The sequence below is a fragment of the Rana temporaria genome, chromosome 6, assembly GCF_905171775.1.
Source record: "Rana temporaria chromosome 6, aRanTem1.1, whole genome shotgun sequence".
Taxonomy (NCBI): Eukaryota; Metazoa; Chordata; class Amphibia; order Anura; family Ranidae; genus Rana; species Rana temporaria.
The window spans coordinates 90,650,220-90,664,360 of NC_053494.1; positions in this window are offsets into that span (position 1 = coordinate 90,650,220).

The window sequence follows — 14,141 nt, forward strand, 5'->3', positions numbered from 1 at the left end:
CTATAGGGAAAACGAGGGTTTGAATGGTACATCATAGAGACAAAAGCATATGTGTGGAGTATATACCAGAGTACACCCGTATGCATATATATGTATGTATGGAGTGGGTAAAGCTGCCTGCTAAACCCCAACCACGATTTCTTGGGAGCATGGGCAGGGAGCTGACACTAGGATAGGACAAAAGCCACATCTAAGGCAGGGGTAGGGACATTAACATGTCTGGGCTAGGTGAACCCGCATTGTCCCCCCTCCCTCTCCCCCAAAGTGAGAGAGTACAAAAAGGTGTGTGGAACCAAAGGAAATATATTACATAATCGCACTATGTTACAGCAACAGGCAAACAAAGCCTAATTGGTATGTTTGGATAGAATGGCTGGGACTATGAAATAAACATATAAGCCTGAGGGCATTTGCGCTACCTTGTAGGCGCAGGTGGCTAGCATGAATTAATCACTAAATAGGGACAACTGGTCCCCATGTCGTAAAAAGGGTGACACATACCTGACCAAAAAATTGCTACTAACTAGTGGACCACCATAATTAAGGAGATGTGATGTAAAAGGAAGCCAGGTTAAAGAGATGGGAGATCCGAAATAAATATATTAGTAGCACGAAGGTGCCACTAATACCTATTCTCATCCATAAATGTATACCTAGTGGAGCAGGTGGTAAATTCTATAACTCAGAGAGATGAAACAAGTAAATAAACGGTCATAAGAAAGGTAACCTACCACGGGATACCATGGGTTTACTAGCCGTATTAACCAGTGGGGGATGCAGGGGTATCCTAACTGGGCTGGCTGACGGAGTGCAGGTAAAGGCCCCTAGGCTATGGGTTGGCCAGAAAACAGTTCAGGTCAATATCCTTATTCAACCCGAAGGGCACCAGAGAACCTAAACGGTAGATCCATCCGGTCTCGTTTTGGGAGATAGCAGTGGTCTTATTCCCTCCCCTGCAGTTGTCCTTAACTGCATCTATACCATAAAAGATCAATCCCGTAGGGTCTTGTTGATGGAATTCTTTGAAATGACGTGAGAGGTGGTGTTTAGGAAAACCTGCTTTAATTCTGTTAATGTGCTCACGGATTCTTACTTTCAGGGGTCGGGTGGTTCTTCCCACATATTGTAAGTGGCACGGACACTCGATGACATAGGTCACGTGCGTAGTGTCACAGGTAATGAGTTCCTTGATTTTGTATTCCTTAAAGTCATTTCTGGATTTAAAACTTGTTTTCTTTCTGGGTTGTTTTCTACTCACCCTACAGGCCAGGCACCTCTGGCATTTGAAAAAGCCTTTGAGTTCAGGGCATATACTAACAGATTGTGGTGGATCTAGGACATTGTGCACCAGATGGTGGCGTAAGGATGGGGCACGTCCATGTCCGAGTGTTATGCCCCGTACACACCATCACTTTATGTGATGAAAAAAAACGACATTTTCTGTGAAGTAAAAAATGACGTTTTTGAAACTTCAATTTTCAAAGACGAAGTTGCCTACACACCATCGTTTTTCTCACAATGTTCTAGCAAAGCGAGGTTACGTTCTCACCACTTTTTCCATTGAAGCTCGCTTCTGGGCATGCGTGGGTGAAAAAACTTCGTTTTAAACAACGTTTTTTGCTACACACGGTCAATTTCTGTGAAGTAAAAGTTGACGTTTTGAAAAACGACACATAAAATTGAAGCATGCTTCAATTTTTTTTGGTCGTTTTTTAGAAGACATAAAACAAAATTTTCCCCCACACACGGTCAATTAAAGTGACGTTTTTAAAAACGTCATTTTTTTTCATCACATAAAGTGATGGTGTGTACGGGGCATTAGACTGCACTATATTCACACTCATATTCACTTACACTAGTAACTTTTTGGGCACTTGTGCTGTTTGGATCCCTTTTCCTGGATTACACACAAGTATACTGTATCATTCATTGATATATTCAGCCACAGCCGAGACAGCGCCACGACCCTCACACTTTCTTTCAATTCTTTTGTGTCCTCTAGGGGATCACTCATCGGGGGGGCAGCAGTCTCCATATATTTAACGTTCATTATTTAACACACTACACCCTCTTTCTATTATTCCCAGACTGTTCTTAAGCGTGGCACTCTCTAATGTTCACGCTAAGAGCTGTACCCCGGCTTCCCCTGGGGGGAGTCACCGGGGGGTGCCTATCAAGTTTGGGGTCTAGATAGCAATTAAAATCGCCCATAATTAAAACCGGGATGTCCAGCTTGTTGACCAAATAGGACAGCAGCAATTGCAGCACCTCCCGAGAGAACGGGGGGGGGGGACATATACAAAGGCTAAAATTAGTGTTATCATGTACAGTTTACAGTAAAGTAACACAAACCTACCCGACACATCAATTAAGGAGTCTAGCTCCTGATAGGCCAATGCCCTATGTATCAGTACACTTACTCCGTGCGAAAATGCAGAGTAAGTGGAGTGATAAGCTTTCCCCACCCAGGCATATTGAAAAAACCCCACCGTATCTTTCTGTAAATGAGTCTCTTGCAGGCCTATTATGGCCAGATGGAATTTCTTTAGCCCTGCTGTAATCATTGTTCTCTTCAAGGGGTCGTTAACCCCCCGAACATTCCATGTCACTATAGGTGTATCAGACATTGCTTAAATTTAGCCATCAATTTAGAGGGTTAGGGGGAACTCACATGTCCAGAAGCCAGTCTCGAGTATGCTCGGTGATCATTTTGTGAGCAGAGCAGGGGCATCTTCAAAGGCATCAAAGCATGCCTTTTTACAGTAGGGGTATCAACTGTGCACTGGAAAAACGTCAAAAATCAAAAATAAAGGGTTGAAGTACTGGAGAAATGTATCACTCGCAGTAGCGCGCCAAAAAACATACATAGACACGTACTGCTGCAGCGTGTGGCTAACGGCTCGCACCACATCGGATAGGCCCAACAGGGGCATTCAATAGGGCCTGAAGGAGGGCGTGAACGAGCCCCTTGCGCTCCAACGTGAGACCAACACTGGAGCCACACTATCACACTCACAAGGCCCCATACACGCAGTGTGTATCGCTGCATTTCACCCTTTCTCAGGGACTTAGAAAAAGAAAAAAGGGGAGTAAAAATGTTAAAGAAAAGTGTACACCAAAAAAAACAAGGAACAAAAACTGATGCAGGAATTTCACTCGCCTTGAGTATGAATTCGGAACAGGCCCTCAAATGGTCAAATGAACACTTTAGTGGAAAAACTCACACCCTCCACGCCTGGTGCGGACAATCCAAGCAGTATCATCCTTCTCCCCCATCGCGGCCTCGTCTGCGGAGATCTTGTTCGTTGTAATCCAGCCAGCCGGCAGCATCTTGCGCGGACTCAAAGAAGTGATTCTGATCTCTAGCCGTTATGCGGAGTTTGGCGGGAAACAGCATAGCGCATGGTAGCTGTAGCTTTTGCAGGCGCTTCTTGACCTCAGCAAATTTCGATCGTCTGCGTTGCACTTCTGCCGAGAAGTCGGGGTAAAAAGAAACTTTAGCGCCATTGTATAGCACCGTGCCCTTTTCTCTCACCAGTCGCAGCACCACCTCACGGTCTCTGTAATTCGGGAGCCTCGCTAGCATTGCTCTGGGTGGATTCCCAGGAGGTAAAGGGCGCGGGGGCACCCTGTGTGCTCTCTCAATAGTATACAAGGGGGAAAACGCCTCTTTGCCGAACACCTCCTGCAGCCAGCCCTCGACATATGTTGTAGGGTCCCTGCCCTCCACTTTCTCCGGGAGCCCCACTATGCGCACATTATTGCGTCTAAGGCGATTCTCAATTTTGTCAGTCTTATCGTTTGCCTGCCGGGCTTGCTGGGCCGCACCGCATGCATCCCTGGTAATATGGGGCAACTGGTCTTCCACGTCACTTACTCTCCCCTCCACAGCCGTGGTGCGCTCCCTGATTTTTTGTATGTCCTGGTGGAGGAGAGACACCTTTTCCTCTAGCCCTCCAAAACGTTCTTTCAAGGCATTCACTGAAGCAGTGCAGTTGTGGACAGCATACAGTATTTCACTCAGGGTGGGCTGGGGGCTATCCTCTGACTGTGTGACTGGCATAGCTAGCAGGGGATTAGGTACCGACTCCATCGGTGCACAGTCATCCATCCCTCCTGCAGTGTCATTCTCATGCTGCTCTACGAGTGCAGAGCGCTGCTGATTGCTAGTCTGTGTGGAGTCACTGGGGCCCGCAAGCTTCTGGGCATAGTAAAGCATATCTCTGGCCTGTTCTTTAGCTTTAGGGGGCTTGGTGGACTTACCCCCCTGCTCCGCTTTCTTATCCTGGCCTCGTGGCGTCTTCTGAGGCTGAAGCATCCAGGCGCCATCTTGGGAGTCCTGGGAGGCCGAGACCGCGGCGTCTCCGCGGATTCCACGGGTCATCATGCCGTGTTGTACACAGCCACAAGGTCCGGAGGCACCCCGGGGTCAGTCCGCACCTTTCAGTGGCGGTTTCAGGCTAATACAGCGGCGAGGGAAGGATCGTAGTTAGGATCACAGGCGGGAGCTCCATGCAGCACGTCTGCTCACATGCTTCGTCAGACCACGCCCCCAGTAAATGATAGTTGATAATGAGAATCTAATTAATGGTAATTAATTAGAAAGGAAAGAGAGGGAACACTACACAGTGATTCCAAACAAACAAACTTACCTATGGGTATTTGGTAAAACAGTATAAGCATTAGCAAAACTGATAGAAGGCATTTGGGGGCTGAGAGATCATATCCCCAGTAACTGAAGTGGCTGCAAAACGCGGCAGAGAGCATCCAAATTGACAAGGTAATAATGTAGTGGTAGGTATAACAATGAAAGCCATGAAAGTTTCTGTAACAAATAATAAATTGTGCATAAGAATAATAAACTGGACTAGTGAAAGGCAAAAACTATAATGATAAAAGTGAAAATATTTAAATCAGGTCAGGGCGTATAAAACACCTTAATGTGTGAAGGTAGCAACAAAGTGGTAAGGGATGAATCAACCCAATATAGAGGAGTCAGAAACAACAGTAAAGTGAGTGTACCTGAATTAGAAGGTTTAACCATGATAACCATGGTGTAGAAGTGTCCAGGAAAAAGGTAAAGGTAGTGACCATAGACACTAGCCAAAAGAGAGACACCCCACCAGCCGACTTAGCCCCACTAACGTCACGCGGGGTGCTGGAGAGGAGCGGCGACCACATACACGCAAACATTGCCTATAAGTAGTCACCTAACCTCTCCCTTTATAGCTAACGCAGATGGGAAAACACACGCCAGCACGCGGCGTCAGGATAGACGTCAATCGCGCGGATGTGTGACGTTGGCGCGCAGCGAGTACGTCCCCCCAGCCCTGCAGCCAATAGGGTGGAGGAACAGGAGGGACGCCGCAGTGCACATCACAGCTCCTGGATATGGCTATGCACCAACCCCAAAAAAGAGCCTAATATTGTAATTGGAACGGGAATACCCAAGTATGGCATCTTATCTAAATCGGCATAAGATGAAAGTCAACAGTGTATGATAGGATAAAAGAGTAAATAAGTGTAATGTTTCCATCCCCGATAGTTTGAATATGGAGTTTAAATTGCTAAATTTAAAACCTAATAGGTGGGACTTTAAATGAGGCTATGGCCATCCGGCACGTAAGCCTCTATCCCCGGCAACATGAAATAGGGAAAAAAAATTGTTGGGACTTTAATTGAAACAGAACACTAGGGCAGAGTGAATCAATCAATATGATAAAAAGTATTTATTAATGGCATGCTAGGGCACAATGCAATGTAGGTAAACAGGGTAGATCAATAAATGAGTTACAATGTACTGTATAATAGAAGCATGATTGGTAAATCATATAGCATTCTAATAGTAACATAAACAAACATAATAACACATGATGAACAATGAAACCAGCAATGTGACCCAGAATGACATATAACCATGATAAATAGTTAAATACAATTGATGATTCAGACAATATCAAGCCCATAGTAGTAAGCATCTTCACTGTGACATGACAGCTATATTGTATGTTCGTATGCTTGACACGTTTTGTGGAATATCTCCACTCATCAGGAGCAGCTAGGGACTGGGGTAACCTACAGTAAATGATAGTTGATAATGAGAAACTAATTAATGGTAATTAATTTAGAAAGGGAAGAGGGAACACTACACAGTGATTCCTAACAATCTTACCTATGGGTATTTGGTAAAACAGTATAAGCAGTAGCAAAACTCATAGAAGGCATTTGGGGGCTGAGAGATCATATCCCCGGGCTGCAAAGCGGCGGCAGGGAGCATCCAAATTGACAAGGTGATAATGTAGTGGTAGGTATAACAATGAAAGCCATGGAAGTTTCTCTAACAAATAATAAATTGTGCATAAGAATAATAAACTGGACTAATTCAGGTACACTCCCTTCACTGTTGTTTCTGACTCCTCTATATTGGGTCAATTCATCCCTTACCACTTTGTTGCTACCTTCACACATTAAGGTGTTTTATACGCCCTGACCTGATTTAAATATTTTCACTTTTATCATTATAGTTTTTGCCTTTCACTAGTCCAGTTTATTATTCTTATGCACAATGTATTATTTGTTACAGAAACTTTCATGGCTTTCATTGTTATACCTACCACTACATTATTACCTTGTCAATTTGGATGCTCCCTGCCGCCGCTTTGCAGCCACTTCAGTTCCAGGGGATATGATTAGAGTTGAGCGGACACCCATGAAGGGAAAGGGCTGGAGGGCTGCAAATGGCAGCAAAATGTCGGGAAGAGCATGGCAAGTACTCTGGAAATGTGGATAGGGAAATAACTTAAAATAACATAAAAAAAATAAAAATAAAAAATAAAATCATTTTGACCTAGGAGGACGAGGTCCATACAGTTTTGTTCAAAATTATTCAACCCCCCCAATGCTGTAAAGGGTTTTAGGGAATTTAGTGTACATTTGTAATTGTATTCAGAATAAAATCCTACAAGGACTTCTTAAAGAACCATATGCAACTAAAATGACATCAATTGGTTTTGTAATACAGTAGTAAATGTTTATTTTGTGAATTCTTCATTTACACAATTATTCAACCCCTTAAAGACTACCACTCTGAAGAACAGAGGTTCATTAAAGTGTTTTCAATCAGATATTGAAAACAACTGTGGATGTCAGGGAGCAGCAATAAAGCCTAATAAGCACCAGGAAGACAAGAGAAGAGGTGATTACTCTTCACAGGAAGGGCAATGGCTATAAGAAGATTGCAAAGATGTTAAACATACCAAGAGACACCATAGGAAGCATCATTCACAAATTCAAGGCAAAGGGCACTGTTGAAACCCTACCTGGTCATGGCAGAAAGAAGATGCTGACTTCGACTGCTGTGCGCTACCTGAAGCCTAGAGTGGAGAAAAGTCCCCGTGTGATTGCTGAGGAACTGAGAAAAGATTTGTCAGATGTGGGTACTGAAGTTTCTGCTCAGACAATACGGTGCACACTGCGTAATGAAGGCCTCCATGCCAGAACTCACAGGCGCACCCCCTTGCTGTCTCTAAAGAATAAGAAGAGTCGAATGCAGTATGCCTAAAGTCATGTGGACAAACCACACAAGTTTTGGGATTGTGTTCTGTGGACTGATGAAGCAAAATTAGAACTGTTTGGGCCCATGGATCAACGCTATGTTTGGAGGAGGAAGAACAAGGCCTATGATGAAAAGAACACCTTGCCTACTGTGAAGCATGGAGGGGGGTCAATCATGCTTTGGGGCTGTTTTGCTTCTGCAGGTACAGGAAAGCTTCAGCATGTGCAAGGTACCATGAATTCTCTTCAGTACCAGGAGATATTGGATGACAATGTGATGCAGTCCGTCACAAACCTGAGGCTTGGGAGACGTTGGACCTTTCAACAGGACAATGATCCCAAGCATACCTCCAAGTCCACTAGAGCATGGTTGCAGATTAAAGGCTGGAACATTTTGGAGTGGCCATCGCAGTCACCAGACTTAAATCCGATTGAGAACCTCTGGTGGGACTTAAAGAAAGCAGTTGCAGTGCGCAAGCCTAAGAATGTGACTGAAGGTGGAAGCGGCGGTGGAGGAGGAGGAGGTAGCCAACACAGCAGGTTTTGGTTTTTAATTGATTTATTTTTTAAATTAGGGTAAACCCCAAAAGAGTGAGAAAGATCTAGGGTTGCTACCTCATCCCTTTAAACCTGAACACAGAGTATAATTACACAGGTTCTGGGGCTAATTGAATGTCGATAAGGCACCAAGTGAGTTTAATTAGCAGCACCTTAATCAGTCAGAGAACCTGTATAATTAATATGTTTTTGCTTTTAAAGGGATGAGATGGCAACCCTAGAAAGATCAGAAAAAAAACAATGGCTGGGTAAGGCTGGCCCGGTGTCTATTCTGCACAAGGTACGGACAAGTCCTCTGGGATCCATGCCTGGTTAATTTTAATGAACGTGAGCTTGTCCACATTGGCTCTGGACAGGCGGCTGCGCTTGTCTGTGATAACGCCCCCTGCCGTGCTAAATACACGTTCAGACAATACACTGGCCGCAGGGCAGGCCAGCACCTCCAAGGCGTAAAGGCAGGGCTGATCCTTGGCATGTGCGTGGGGTGCAGTGTAGAGTACAGAGGTGGGGGCACTTTCCTGGCCAAGCCCGTCCCCCCTCCCTCCTCCTGTCAGAGGAGGAGAGTGAAGCTGCGGCTGTCTCTGTGTGGAGAGAGACCAGCCGTGCAGTGATGTCGCTGGGGGGCGGTCCGTGCCTGACGTGTTCTCCTTGTTCGTGTTAGGGGAGCATCTCTGTGTTTGAGTCGTTGCCATAGAAACATTTGTAAAGGGGAGGAGTTGGTAAGGCGACCGCGCCCATGTGGGGGCGCCAGAAATATTTCTGCACCCAGGCGTCTGTGACCGTAGGATCGGCCCTGCGTAAGGGGCAAGCTCAGGCCATGTGCCCAATTCGGAGACCCAGAAGTTTAAGGGGGCATAGCCGTCATTCAGTATGTGTAGGCATGTGCACACATACTGCTCCACCATGTTGCTGAAATGCTGCCTCCTGCTAAAACGTTCCATATCAGCTGGAGGTGCTTTTTGTTGTGGCGTGCTGACAAAGCTTTTCCACATTTCGGCCATGCTAACCCTGCCTTCTGAGGTGCTGGCAGTGCCCCTGCTGCATTGGCGACCTCTTCCTCCTCCTCTGACTTCACCTTCTGCTTCCACTGTGCCCCCGCTGCCAGGTGGGAATTGCACCAGCAGCGCGTCTACCAGCGTGCGCTTGTATTCATGCATCTTGCGTTCGCGCTCCAGTGAGGGAATTAAGGATGGTACATTGTCCTTGTAATGAGGATCCAGCAGCGTGGCCACCCAGTAATCAGCACCTGTTAAAATGTGCGAAACACGCCGGTCGTTGCGGAGACACTGCAGCATGTAATTGCTCATGTGTGCCAGGCTGCCCAGAGGCAACGAAAAGCTGTCCTCTGTGGGAGGTGTATCATCTGTGTCCTCTGTATCCCCCCAGCCATGCACCAGTAATGGCCATGAGCTGGTCTGGATGCCATCCTGCTGTGAACATGGTTTCTCCTCCTCCTCCATGTCTTCCTCCTCCTCATCCTCCACTGCGTCATCCTCCAGAACTGTGCCCTTGCTGGACAATTGTGTACCTGGACTTTGTTGGTGCACGAACCCACCCTCTGAGCCACTTGTGAATGACTGCCCTGAAAGCCTTGGAAATGATCCCGATTCCTCCTCCTCCTCCTCCTCCTGTGCCACATCCTCTTCCATCATCGCCCTTAGCATTTTTTCAAGGAGGCATAGAACTGGGATAGTCACGCTGAGAGCGGCGTCATCGGCACTGGCCATGTTGGTGGAGTACTCGAAACAGCGCAACAAGGCACACGGGTCTCGCATGGAGCCCCAGTTATTGGTGGTGAAGTGGTTCTGTTCCGCAGAGTGACTCACGCGTGCGTGCTGCAGCTGAAACTACACTATCGCCTGCTGCTGCTCGCACAGTCTGGCCAGCATGTGCACGGACCGCACTTTCTGCAGCAGCTGTGGCATATCGGGGTAAGTTTTCAGGAAACTCTGCACCACCAAATTCAGCACATGCACCAGGCAAGGGATGTGCGTCAAACCGGCTAGGCCCAGAGCTGTTACGAGATTTCGCCCGTTATCGCACACCACCAGGCCCGGCTTGAGGCTCACTGACGCCAACCACTCATCAGTCTGTTGTTCCATGTCCCTCCACAACTCCTGCGCAGTGCATGGTTTTTTCCCCAAACAGGAAAGTTTTAAAACTGCCTGCTGACATTTACCCATGGCTGTGCTGAAGTTGGTGGTGAATTTGTTACGCTGACTGGATGAGGAGGCGGTAGAGGATGAGGAAGCGGAGTAGGAGGAGTTAGGAACAGGAGGCAAACTGAAGCATCCTGCAATCCTCGGTGGTGGAAGGACATGCGCCAAACTGCTATCCGTCTCAGGCCCAGCCGCCACTGCATTTACCCAGTGCGCTGTTAGGGAGATATAACGTCCCTGACCGTGCTTACTGGTCCACCTATCCGTAGTTAGGTGGACCTTGGCACAGATGGCGTTGCGCAGTGCACACCTGATTTTGTCCCCCACTTGGTTGTGCAGGGAAGGGATGGCTCACCTGGAAAAGTAGTGGCGGCTGGGCACGACGTACTGTGGGACAGCCAATGCCATCAGGCTTTTAAAACTCTGCGTCTCCACCAGACGGAATGCCAGCATTTCAAAGGCCAGTAGTTTTGAAATGCTGGCATTCAGGGCCAGGGATCGTGGGTGGGTAGGGGGGTACTTCCTCTTCCGCTTCAGTGTTTGGGAGATAGAGAGCTGAAACCCCCAGCGCATTTTAAGCTCTTTTCAGGATTATTACTTATTATTACTAGCTTTATAAAAATACTGATTCAGTTGGGATCTCTTCCATTAACTCATTTTTGGATACTCTCTCTATCCCTACTTTGAGTGAGGATCATAAGAATTTGCTGGAATCTCCAATTACTACGGAAGAAGTTTTAGGAGTTATCAAAGATTTGAAAGTTGGGTCAGCACCAGGTCCTGATGGGTTCTCTACTCAGTATTACAAAACTTTTATGAATACTCTCTCCCCTCACTTAACTAAATGTTTTATTTCTAAAATCTTGGGTGACTCAATGGAGATTCACCTCAATTTGGCCTACATTTCAGTGATTCCCAAACCCGACAAAAATCATGAACTTGTTGAAAATTATAGACCTATTTCCTTAATTAATAACGATCTAAAAATCCTAACAAAGATTTTGGCCAATAGAGTTAGTTCTTTTATTAATTTATACATTCATAAGGACCAGGTGGGGTTTATACCTGGCAGGCAGGGTCCTGACCAGGTTAGGAGAGCTGTGGACATCATTTCTATCCTTCACTCTGGTTAGGATGGGGGCCCTAGGCAAGAAGGCTTTATACTTTCGCTCGACCTCCAAAAAGGCTTTGACTCCTTGACTTGGTCTTATTTATTTTCTGTTTAAAAAACGCTGGGGTTTCGGAGATTATTTTTTAGGACTTCTAAGAGCACTTTATTCTACTCCGGAGGCCAGGATTAAGCTCCAGGGATTTTATTCGGATCCCATTCCTATTGCTAGAGGCACGAGGCAAGGGTGCCCTCTCTCGCCTCTAATTTTTGCCATGGCAATAGAAACACTGGCAATAGCCATCAGATCGGATCATAATATTGAGGGCGTCAGATGTGGACAAGCGACTCATAAATGTGCGCTTTTTGCTGACGATGTCCTCCTATTTATTACCTCCCCGAATACTTCTCTTCCCGCTATAAATAATCTCCTTGACACCTTTGGTAACGTATCCGGTTTGAAGGTAAATATGACTAAATCTCAGGCCCTCAATATCTCATTATCGCCCTCCACGGTCGCTCGTTTAAAATCCTCGTCTAGATATAATTGGAACTTTTCCTCTATTCGCTATTTAGGGATTCATTTAACCCCTAAATTTGACCTATTGTATGGTGCTAATTTTCCCCCGATGTACAGGAAGTTGGAAAGTGATCTTAAAATGTGGTCTTCCAATAATATTTCTTGGTTAGGAAGGGTTCACTCGATCAAAATGACATTGCTACCGAGGCTTCTGTATTTATTTAGATGCCCTCCTATTGGAATTAATAGGGGTCATCTTAAATCCTTCCAGGGAAAAGTGATCAAATTTGTATGGGGACATAAAGGTTATAGGCTATCCCGTTCAGTTCTTTTTAGCCCTAAAACGAGGGGGGGAGTGGGTCTTCCTGATCTCTTTAAGTATTTTCAGGCAGCAAGATTAGCTCAACTCTCGATGATTTATTTTAAATACGAAAAGCCAGAGTGGATAAATATTGAGAAGCAGGCAGCTCCCTCCTTTACTTTGGACTTCTTACTTTGGTGCCCCCGTAGGTCTAGACCCTCGATCTTATCCCCAGCTTTGTCTCAGTCCCTGGCCCTATGGGACGGGATAAGGCAATGTCACTCACTAATTTCTGATATTGAACCTTTAGCTCATATTTTTCGTAATACTTCTTTTGGACCGGAAATGGACATAGTGGGGCAGATTCATGTAGATCTGCGGATCTTTAGATCCGCTAGATCTACCTGGTTTGCGATCCGCCAGTGCAATTTAGCGAGGCAAGTGCATGATTCATCAAGCACTTACCTCGCAAACTGCACCGTCGGATCCTAACTCCCCCGGCGGAATGCAAATTCCGCGGCTAGGGGGAGTGTACAATTTAAATCAGGCGCGTTCCCGCGCCGATTTCACTGCGCATGTGCCGGGGCGAAAAATCCAAGTGCGCATGCTCCAAATGACGTCGCTACGACGTCATTGTTTGCGGCGGGTACGTCGTTTGCGGCCATCGGTATTCCCGATCGCGGTACGCAAACGACGTAGAAAATTTAAAAATTGGCGCGGGAACGTCGGCCATACTTAACATTAGCTACCCCTCATAGAAGCAGGGGTAGCTATCCGCCGGAAAAACCCGAACTCAAACGACGTAGAAAACGAGCGACGGGCGGGCGTACGGACGTGAATCGGCGGTTTTCCTCATTTGCATATGCGACGGGTAAAAAATCGCGACGACACCTAGCGGCCGGCGGGAGATTACAGCCTAAGATTCGACTGGTGTAAGTCACTTACACCAGTCGGATCCAAGGGAGATCTATGCGGAACTGATTCTTATGAATCAGTCGCATAGCTCCGACGGTGGGATCTCACAGATCCGACCGTCGGGTCTCACAGATACGACGGCGGATCAGGAGATCCGCCGTCGTATCTATTGATGAATCTGCCCCAAAATCTTTTCAGTGGTGGTTGGATAAGGTTATGTACAGAATAGGACATTTCTTCTCCTCTTCGGGTCCCTTTTCTACTCAATATTGTAGAGACAAATTAGGTATGCCGGACTCAGAAAAATTTAGACACCTCCAGATTTTTCACTTTCTTTCTTCGCGCTGGAAGAATAAGTCGAAACCTCCCGGTTTCACGCCTTATGAGCAATGGTGTGGGCAGGGAAAAGAATATAGAGGAGGTATTTCTATTATTTATCTTTCTTTGAAGGAACCTGTCGCCAAGTTCCCCTTTATGGTAGCATGGGAAGCAGATATGCAGGAGACCTGGGATCTACAGGACTGGCACAAAATTGTTTCGAGAGCCTCTAAAGGTATGTTAAACGTCCACTTGATTGAAGCTAACATTAAAGTTCTTATGAGGTGGTATCTGGTCCCTACAAGGCTTGCATTGATGTTTCCGTCCGCGTCTTCAGATTGTTTCAGGGGGTGTCAGGCACAGGGTTCCATGTGGCATATATGGTGGGAATGCCCAAAAATTAGAAGCTTTTGGAATAGATTATTCTGTCTTATAAGGAAAGTTACGAATGTTCCCGTACTTCAATCTCCTCAAATAGCTCTACTAAATGCAGATATTCCAAAGGCCTCTAAACACCACCGTAAATTGATAACTTTTATTTTCTTGGGGGCGAAACTTACCTTAGCTAGAGCATGGAAAAAACCAACAGTATCTCTGGCAGCGGCTAAGAGAAAGATTTCATGGTTGATGATGCAGGAGAAATTGGTTAGTCATATTTTGAAGACCATCATTGCTTTTGAGGCGACTTGGGAACCCTGGGCCTCTCAT